We start from the raw sequence: 10225 nt of genomic DNA on the forward strand, positions 1-10225 counted from the left end.
TGACCTACGTATGATCATCTACCTACATACTATATAAATGCACACTATAAATGACCAAATATGAAGTTTGATCATGAATCTCCTTATAATTCATTGAGTGATATTTTCTCCCCAAAACAACTAAAGTCTCATAAATAAATTGGTAAACAGAATTTAAATGCTAATGAACAGGTTTGTATTATTCTTGCTACTAATACCGATGCGCTTGCTTTATTCTCATGGATGTTTCTTATATGAAGGTGAATTGAAAATTACAAGAGAGGAAAATTAGCAAGATGATTAGTTAGCTTATAAAGGGTTTGCGAGGCAAGACAAGTAGAAATTTGGGCAAGTTTTACATAGCCTTTTCATAGTTCTTATGTCGTAAACATTGTTTCGGTAATTATTTTAGGTTTCGAGTACTATTGGTTATTAAATACGTACACCACTTCGTAATCGACAAAGTATGATTTTGTGTAATGGATTGTTTTTCATTGTATATATATATAATTTTTTTTACAGAATATTAGCATGTTTAGAAAAACATATAGTTTTAAGTAAATGTAAAATATCTATCATAATTTGTCGAAAAATGTATCAAGAGTTTTAAAAGAAATGTTAATGATAGACATTTGTCTATCATCTATAGTCAATTACGACATAAAATGTCTGCCATTGAAAGTCTTTCTTTCTACTAGTGCCTTAAAGGAAAGATATTGGAGATTGATCATGATAGTATAAACACTAATATTTTTTCCTTGAAAGATAGTATCAAGATACGATATAAAATAGAGATTTTAATGAAACATATTGGAGACTGAATTATATATTACAAAGGGCTGATGTTCAGACCCTAAAAAATAGTATTAGAGACTCACATGACATCAAATTGATAATTTGAAGAAAACAAATTAGAGACTGAATGAGATATCATCAAAGACTTATATTTTGTCCTTGATACTTTGATGTATTAGGGACTGATTTTCAGTCCCAAATACATAAAAATTCGACTATCGGAGACTAGGTCTCGGGGACTAGCTGAGGACTAGCTAAATCAGTCCCTGATTCTCATCAGAGACTGATTATTGATCATTCGAGACTGATTATGTCAGTCTCTGATACCCCCTTTTCTTGTAGTGATTGTAACGCCAACGTTTCTAGCTAAGCATTAGCATGATGATGTAATAGTTAAGGTCAACAATTGTAATCTATTTCGAAGTAATGAAGAAGAATTATTTGAGTATTATATGATTTATGTGATTTATGTGCAATATACGAGCTTATAACGATGTAATAAAATAATAATAAAAATATGCGTCAAAAATAAAATAATAGATAGACCCAATATCTATGAAGAAAGTTGAAGCGGTTGTAAAAAATATTTTGGGGATATAAGGAACGCTGAAATCGGACTTATAAAGAAGAAGTGACGACCCGTCGAAGTTTTGCGACAAAACCGACACGACGCTGTGTGTATACCTTATTTTTTTCACGAACTTGAGGTTGTTCCTCATTTTTGCCATTCCAACTTTAAAACTCATATTAGGAACCGAAGTTGGTGGTTTATTCTATTTGAAATGCTCTTAAATCATTAGAATAATTATTCTAACACTTTTCACATCGTGAATAACATTACAATCCTAATTCACCATGATAATCTTTTTTAGAATAACATAATATATTATTGTTTTATTTATTATATATTTAACGATAAACCAAGTGTGTGCCATGGTTATGATGCATTTACTCTTAAAGAATTTTACATTTGGAAAAAAGTTAATAATGGTAAAAATTGTGCATTTGTGAAGCACATTGGATGTTCACGACATTATAATGTTATTGCTTTCGCTGAAAACTTGATGAACCAAGCAACACACATCGAAAATATCATAGTGAAGCAAAATGAAGCGCAAATATTGAAGAACCGTTTACGATTAAAAGCTTCAATTGACATAGTTGGTTGGTGACATTTACTTGTGCTTTACGTGGACATGATGAAACTCCTAAATCCAAAATGGAGGTAATTTTCTTGAACTACTAAAATTTCTAGCATCTTATAATGATGAAGTTGCAAATGTTATATTAAAGAAAACTCCTTATAATTCAAAGTATACTTATTGAGATATTCAAGAAATATTTTTTTAGTATTATTAGCGAAGTGGGGATTCATACTTTTGTGTCATGGTTGATGAGTCACTAGATGAGTCTACAAAAGAGCAATTGGTCATAGTTTTGAGATTTGTTGACGAAGAAAGGGATCATACGGGAAAAGTTCTTGGATTCGGTTAATGTTAAGGACGCCTTATCATTTTCCTTAAAAACAAATACGTAGACACAACTTTTGCACTATCAGTCTGATGTTAGTAAAATTTGTAGTCAAGGTTATGATGATGCTAGTAATATGAGAGAGGAATGAAATGAATTACAATCACGTGTTCTTTAGGATTGTCCTTATGCGTATTATGTTCATTGCTTTGTTTACATATTATAATTTTTTACAAACTTAATATTTACAATTAATATAGTTTGTGATTTCCGTAAGCGTCATTATGAGTTACAAAAGGCAAAGGCAACTAAGAATGAACATTTATTGGAACTTGGTGAAATCGAATCAAGTAAATGATTGAATAAAGTTGGGACATTAAGAAGAGTGGGTGATATACATTCGGGTTCTCATTTTTGTTCAGTTGTTGTTTGGTTAACATGCTTTGATTGTACTCGTGTTGTTCTCCAGGGAATAATTGATGACATATGTACTATTTATTCTCAATGCAAAGATGGTGATGCATCACACTGTTACATGAAATCATCTGAGTTTGTGTTTAATCTTCGCTTGATAAAGGAAGTAATAGGAAAAACGTATATACTTTCTCAAGCTCTACAAAAGAAATCCCAAGATATCATTAATTCCATGGAGCTAGTTTTAACAACAAATGAGAGTCTAAATGATTTTAGGAACAAGGGATGAGATTCTTTACTTGTACAAGTAAAGTTTTGTGTGATAAATATCAAATAGATATGCTGAATATGAAAGCTCCATATACTTGTACTCGATACCGGCCTCAAAAAAAAGATAACCATGTTACTTTTGAACATTTTTATCGAGAAGATTTGTTTACATCTACACTGGACAAACAATCACATGGGTTGAATGGTAGATTCAATTATTAGGCGATGGAGTTGTTAAGTCTTAGTTCTACTTTAGTTTCAAAGGAACATCCTAAAGTGATTAACGTTGATTGGATTTGTCTTCTTGTTGAGAAGTATTATCCTGCAGATTTTACGGAGCAAGAGAGAATTCAATTACGATATCAATTGGAGATTTTTAATATCAATGCGACAAAGAATCACAGGCTAAGTGGTGTATCAACTATTGTTGACCTATGCAAGGGTCTTGTAGAAACTAAAAAAACACGAGACATATTATTTGCTTGATATAGTGGTTCGGTTAATCTTAACACTTTCAGTTTCTATCGCAACAACAGAGAAGGGATTTTCAGCGATGAAAATATTCAAGAACCGCCTTCGCAATAAGATGTCAGATGACTTTCTCGCAAACAACTTCGTGGTTTACATAGAAAGAGAAATTGTTGAAAACATTTATTCGAAGTCGGTAACTGATGAATTTAAAGACCTTAAAGGCCGTCATACTGAGTTTCAATTACTCTTCTAGGTATTTTTGGTGTATAGTTGCATAAAAAAGTTGTTTTTTATGTGTAAGAACGATAATTTTAGTTTCTAATACTTATTCCCCCAAACTAATTGTTCAAGCCCCGCTTGCCAATTGGCTACCTTCCTTAGGAGCTTGGTTCAATCCTCTTCCTCTCTTGCATATCCATCGCAACAACATCTTCAAACTCATAATGGATCACTTATTCAATGCCACCAATCTCCTATTCATAAACCCATCACAACTGTCTCACTTGACCAATCCCGAAGAAAGTCACAACTCTCAAGTTCCTCACGATTTTCAAACTATCTTGAAACTTCTTAAACGAGTCTTTGCCAAAGTCTCTCAGCAACCTCACAAACCTCTCCGGTACGCTTAATCTGTCTTGTAATCATTTATCCAGTGAGATTTCGACGTTATATGAGTTGTTTCAGGTACTGGTTAGTCAAGACCTCTACAATAATAACATCGCCGGAAAAATAACGCTTGTAGGTTCTCTACTTACACCAAGGTCCAATGACATTCACTGAGAATCTATTTTTGTGCGGGTTTTGTCCAAGCTAAATACCCCTAAATACTATGTTCTTGTGTTCTTCAATCGGTTCACCAGGCAAACCAATGACAATTTCGGGTTTGTTATAACACCTTTAGTCTTCGGCGTAACGTTGGCTATTAAGATAATGTTTTTCTTCACATGGATTTATCGGAAAAAATGGAGGTATGCTCCTTACCTGATTGCAACAATTAAGATGGCGGGAAGGGAAAAAGGAGATGTAGAGAGGTTAAAGATAATGACGAGAGTGATCATAGCAAAAGAAAATAAGATCAACTTGTTTTTTTGTGATTTTGAAGATAAGGGCTATTTGTTTTTTTTTTGTTGTTTTTCAATATTATTGATTTTAATATAGAAAAAATTATTATGAAATATTAAAAAAAAAACATATTTGGGTGTATATGATATTTTTAACGATTAAGAAAGATAAATTTGATATTTTGATTTTAGAATGGACTAATATGATATTTTGATATTTAATAAAGATACGAACATATAGGAAATCATTTATTTATTATATTTGTTAGGTTAATTTAAATTTTCAATTTATCTTACTTTTTATTTTCAACTCTTTATTTATTTCAATATCGAAATTAGAATCTCATTTTCTTTTCTAAATATTGGATTCTAAAAGAAAAACCAAACGAGTAATTGGGCTATATGGCCTGGTCTTCATTATTCAATCCCCACCAAAACCCTAATCTCACCTCTTATTTATATCTCTTTCTCTAACCTATCAACATATCTATCTTTTTCACAACGCCGACTTTGTTCTTCGTTTCAGGTATAAACTTCTTCATCTTTTAATATTATCTTTCATAAACCATATAAGCCATCAACGATAAATTCCTTCTGTTTCCTCGATATCAGATGGAAATCGTATAGATGCAAAAACAATTCTTTAGATCAGAGCCTCATGGACATGCAGGTTCCTTCTAAATCAGTGGATTTTTGCGTTTTCTCGTAGGTTCTACAATTTCTTTCCGATTTTTTTCACTATATATATATTCTTCGAATCTTGCTCAATGATGATTCAGTTTGCTTTAACCACACCGAAGAGAAACCAATGTCTTTGAACATACCTGGATTTAGTTTAAGAGTTCTTATTCCATTTGATAAGTAATTTGAAAGTGGAATCCGTTTAACTTTTGAATCAAATCCACTTAGCATTCCGATTCATTGAGGTTCTCATGTAGAAAACACTGGCCTTTGTCTGAGAGCAATTTCAAATCCATCAAACTGTTTTTATAATTTTTTTGCCATTGAGAAAACACTCGATTTAGTTTAAGAGTTCTTATTCCATTTTATAATTTTTTTGCCATTGTTTCTCAGAGACATTCGCAGTGGCCGCCTAAGATCTTTCGCCTTTCGCCGGGCTTGAGAGATTATGCTGTTTTATCCTTCCTTGGATGTCTGAGGCATTTTTGTTTTTATTGTTTTTCTTACAAATTCTATTTTATTACTTTTTTTTAAATTATATATATATAATTTAAAATAAATGTTGATGATGATAATCCGAAGGCTTGTTTCTCAAGACATTCGCAGTGGCCGCCTAAGAACTTTCGCCTTCGCCAGGCTTGAGAGTTAATGCTGCTTTTTTCCTTCCTTGGATGTCTGAAACTATTTTATATATGTCTTCACGTTTTTTTATATATTTATTTAGTTGTATTTATCTTAATTTAACTTCTTTGGATTCAATAGTTTTGTATTGAGCTAGAATATGTGTTTAATATCTGATCTAAATATATAAATCTTACTAGAATTATTTTTTTAGCTTTTATGGAATACGAAAGATAAATATTTGATTATCTTGCTTAGTATTTAGTTTGATATTAAACTGCTTTTCCGTTTAAATAGATATCTAAATATGACAAGTGAAGCTTTAGGCTTATGAGATATGGCGTAATTTGCACACATTGTACTTAATGTGAATTTTTTTATAAGTGGTTTCTTATTTTATTTATTTTATAAAAATGTAGGTCGAAGTTTGTTAAAAAAATTAACGTGACTACGTTAATATCTCTAAATACTGTCAGAACACTGCCAAATAATTTGTTTCTACATTGTGAGGTGTAGGCGAAAATAGTTTTTTAAATGAAAGATTAGAAATTGTTTGGAGAGTTGTAATCCTTTTGAGAGATAAAAGATGATTTTCTTTGATCCGGTAACGATTGTAAATGTTAGTATTTAGAAAAACAAAGAGTTCAAATTATTAAAAATCCGACGACTATGTTTATTGAAAATGGAGAGGGAAACAATAAGAATGCGCCGTAAATGCCATGATCGACATGCACAGTTGTGCTATGAATTATGGACATTTATGCTGTTTCTTTCTTCATTTTCAAGTAATATAGCTGTTGGTTTTTAAAAAATATTTACTCTTTTCCTTTTTTACAATAGAAGTTAGTAACATTTACAATAAGTTTATCCCAAAACAATCGTCTTTTTTTGTTTATATTTCTCTCAAAATGTCGTAAATATTAGATCGGTGTTTTCTCTTTTTTGCATTGTATTTTGTAGTTGATTTCTTGGTTCACCAATCAAGTTATCATCACATTTAAATTCGTTGTTAAACAGCTAATTGATTTTCGCCATGAAAAATTGAAAATAGCTTAACCAAATACTCAGTTTTGAATTGCTTTAAATTTCGCTAATATGACCCCGTTTTTCAATGAAATTTTTCGTCAAGAAGAAAGTGCCTAAAGTTTAGCAAGTATGTCATGATTTATTCTCTGCTATAATTTAGCTAATATGACATGATATTTTGTAACTTAGTCTTGAACACAATTGTTATGGGTTATATTTTAAAAAAAATTCCAAAGAGATAGTAATGGTAGGCCAAAGTTTATTAATACGCTTTAATGATATCGGCTGTGAGGTGTTTTTATTTATGGGAAAATAATCCACTGCGAATATCATTTGACAAATTCAAACCTTATGATTGCAAAACTGTAGATCATTTGACAATTTTAAACCTTATGATTGCAAAACTGTAGATTGTTTGAGAATTGACTTGCATATACGGGGGAAAACATAAAGCAAAAGAAGAATAGTTGAACATTTTGAGTATGCCTTAGTATATGTGGATTAAATCTGGGAAGGATATAGCCTGATCAACTATATTTGTCCGAGAATTGACTTGCATATACCAGGGGATGGTCTGTGTTATTATAATAAATTATCTGAGAATTAAATAGGTCTTTATTTATAGATCAATAGCTGCTAAGTGGATGCTATAGACTTAGAATTTATGTATCTTTGTTTCACTTCCTGTCCTTGTTTGGTTGTGGTCTTGGAGTTAGGGTCATCTATTCGAAGGACTATTATATCTTAATCACATATGACTGGTATGCACTTTGCAACTAATTAAGTAACCGATAAAGATCATTTTAAAATATAATATATTAATTATGTCCCGACTAAATTAGTATATGTGAAACTTTTACAAACAATCATACTTGGAAACAAGGAAATTCAAATAAAATATTTTATATTCTTTCATTTTTTACCTCATAACCCAATGTATTGGGTCAATTAAAAGTATAAAATCGTATGTATCGTAAACATATCGGAAAACAACGTAATAATATACTTTATGTATACAAGATTTCTCTTTCTATAAATATATTTTTACTAAAAGTACATTGGTTTACGACTTATGACAGAACCATGCCGCCAAGGAGAAGACCAAGACCTTCCGGCAACACAGCAACACCTCCTCCGCCGCTGCCTCCACAGTTTGATCCTGCGATGTTCCAGGCTGCAGTAACAGCAGCCGTAACGGCCGCAATATCGCAGATAGGGACAAACGGAGCTGGTGGTTCTGGATCGGGTGCTACAAACTCTAACCACGGAGACAGTACGTGGCGTGCAAGAGAGTGTTCCTACAAAGACTTCACCAATGGCAAACCCGACAACTTCAATGGGAGCGGGGGAGTCATCACTTTAATGCAATGGTTTGAAAAGACTGAAGTAGTCTTTGAAGTGTGCTCTTGCCCCGAAGCGAGCAAAGTTAAGTTCGCAGCCTTCACTTTCACCGGCCGGGGAGTCATTACTTGAAAGTGAAGGCTGCGAACTTAACTTTGCTCGCTTCAGGGCAAGAGCACACTTGAAAGACTAATTCAGTCTTTTCAAACCATTGCATTAAAGTGATGACTCCCCGCTCCCATTGAAGTTGTCGGGTTTGCCATTGGTGAAGTCTTTGTAGGAACACTCTCTTGCACGCCACGTACTGTCTCCGTGGTTAGAGTTTGTAGCACCCGATCCAGAACCACCAGCTCCGTTTGTCCCTATCTGCGATATTGCGGCCGTTACGGCTGCTGTTACTGCAGCCTGGAACATCGCAAGATCAAACTGTGGAGGCAGCGGCGGAGGAGGTGTTGCTGTGTTGCCGGAAGGTCTTGGTCTTCTCCTTGGCGGCATGGTTCTGTCATAAGTCGTAAACCAATGTACTTTTAGTAAAAATATATTTATAGAAAGAGAAATCTTGTATACATAAAGTATATTATTACGTTGTTTTCCGATATGTTTACGATACATATGATTTTATACTTTTAATTGACCCAATACATTGGGTTATGAGGTAAAAAATGAAAGTATATAAAATATTTTATTTGAGTTTCCTTGTTTCCAAGTATGACTGTTTGTAAAAGTTTCACATATACTAATTTAGTCGGGACATAATTAATATATTATATTTTAAAATGATCTTTATCGGTTACTTAATTAGTTGCAAAGTGCATACCAGTCATATGTGATTAAGATATAATAGTCCTTCGAATAGATGACCCTAACTCCAAGACCACAACCAAACAAGGACAGGAAGTGAAACAAAGATACAAAAATTCTAAGTCTATAGCATCTTAGTTACATATGACCTTAGCGCATCCACTTAGCAGCTATTGATCTATAAATAAAGACCTATTTAATTCTCAGATAATTTATTATAGTAACACAAAATACTCCTATAGTATTTGTAAATGCTTAGTTTTGAGTTCTTAAAGTATCCTTTGTAGTGTGTTATTAGGTTTGTTAGATTTGTTGCCCATCCTGACCATCCCCCGGTATATGCAAGTCAATTCTCGGACAGATATAGTTGATCAGGCTATATCCTTCCCAGATTTAATCCACATATACTAAGGCATACTCAAAATGTTCAACTATTCTTCTTTTGCTTTATGTTTTCGCTAGTTATGATACCATGCGAGCATGTAATGTATGTATGTATATTTTAATCAAGAAAAATCATTTATTTTCTAAGAGTATTTATTTGAAAAATGCACAAATCAGAGACTATTAGTCCCAATTGTGTTTATAGTTTGTATATCTTATGTGGTTTGATATACTTAATTCACTATAAACTGTGCTCTGATACCAATCTGTCACACCCCCAAACTTCTAACCACATTAAGGAAATTTTATTTCACCTTGTAACATGTTGAGCAAGGTGTATATCTTTATGTGATTATATGTTATTGCAATATATGACATTTTATCTTAATATTTAGACATACATCAGTTTACAAATGGATTTGGACATATAAAATATAAAGAATAACAAGTGATTATAATCAAAGTACAACCGATACATTCAAACATTTAATAAACTATTTTGAATATAGTTTGCATACGCATACAAAGGATATTTTCATTAAGCAAGGTACGGCCATACGGTACCAAGTTTTCATAACACGTAATTCCGTTAATGAATTTGTGAGACATTTACTTCAAATTAACATTAAGTCCTGTATTGTAACCAGAGTCTCCTTGAGGGAGAGCGTGATAGTTGTGTATAGATCTATATTGGGTTTGACAAACCCACACCTAAACTGCATGCAACAGTTAGACCGATAGGTCTGGGGTGACAAATGTCATAACATTTCCTGAGAGACAACTATCATGAGAAGCCTCTACCTAAACTGCATGCAACAGTTAAACTCAGGCCCTCGTTTAGCGTTCCAACGGACCTTCACGATGGGAATACGACTTTGTTTCGTTCGTTTGACCTCCCGATCCATGATTTC

The 10225-nt window shown here is 32.7% G+C and overlaps 1 long non-coding RNA gene and 2 other non-coding genes across 3 annotated transcripts; all 3 read left to right on the forward strand.

The window, feature by feature from the left end:
- Window positions 1–4879: 4879 nt before the first annotated feature.
- LOC145159961 (uncharacterized) lies at window positions 4880–5964 on the forward strand. The gene is made up of 2 exons (XR_013737970.1): window positions 4880–4986; window positions 5073–5964. It is a non-coding gene; the product is annotated as an uncharacterized LOC145159961 (long non-coding RNA).
- Window positions 5519–5623, forward strand: LOC145161886 (small nucleolar RNA SNORD14). Its single transcript, XR_013738747.1, has one exon. It is a non-coding gene; the product is annotated as a small nucleolar RNA SNORD14 (small nucleolar RNA).
- LOC145161884 (small nucleolar RNA SNORD14) lies at window positions 5702–5824 on the forward strand. The gene has a single exon (XR_013738745.1). It is a non-coding gene; the product is annotated as a small nucleolar RNA SNORD14 (small nucleolar RNA).
- Window positions 5965–10225: the final 4261 nt, after the last annotated feature.

The sequence above is a fragment of the Lactuca virosa genome, chromosome 2, assembly GCF_052849685.1.
Source record: "Lactuca virosa cultivar CGN04683 chromosome 2, Lactuca_virosa_CGN04683_v6, whole genome shotgun sequence".
In the NCBI taxonomy this organism is placed as follows: domain Eukaryota; kingdom Viridiplantae; phylum Streptophyta; class Magnoliopsida; order Asterales; family Asteraceae; genus Lactuca; species Lactuca virosa.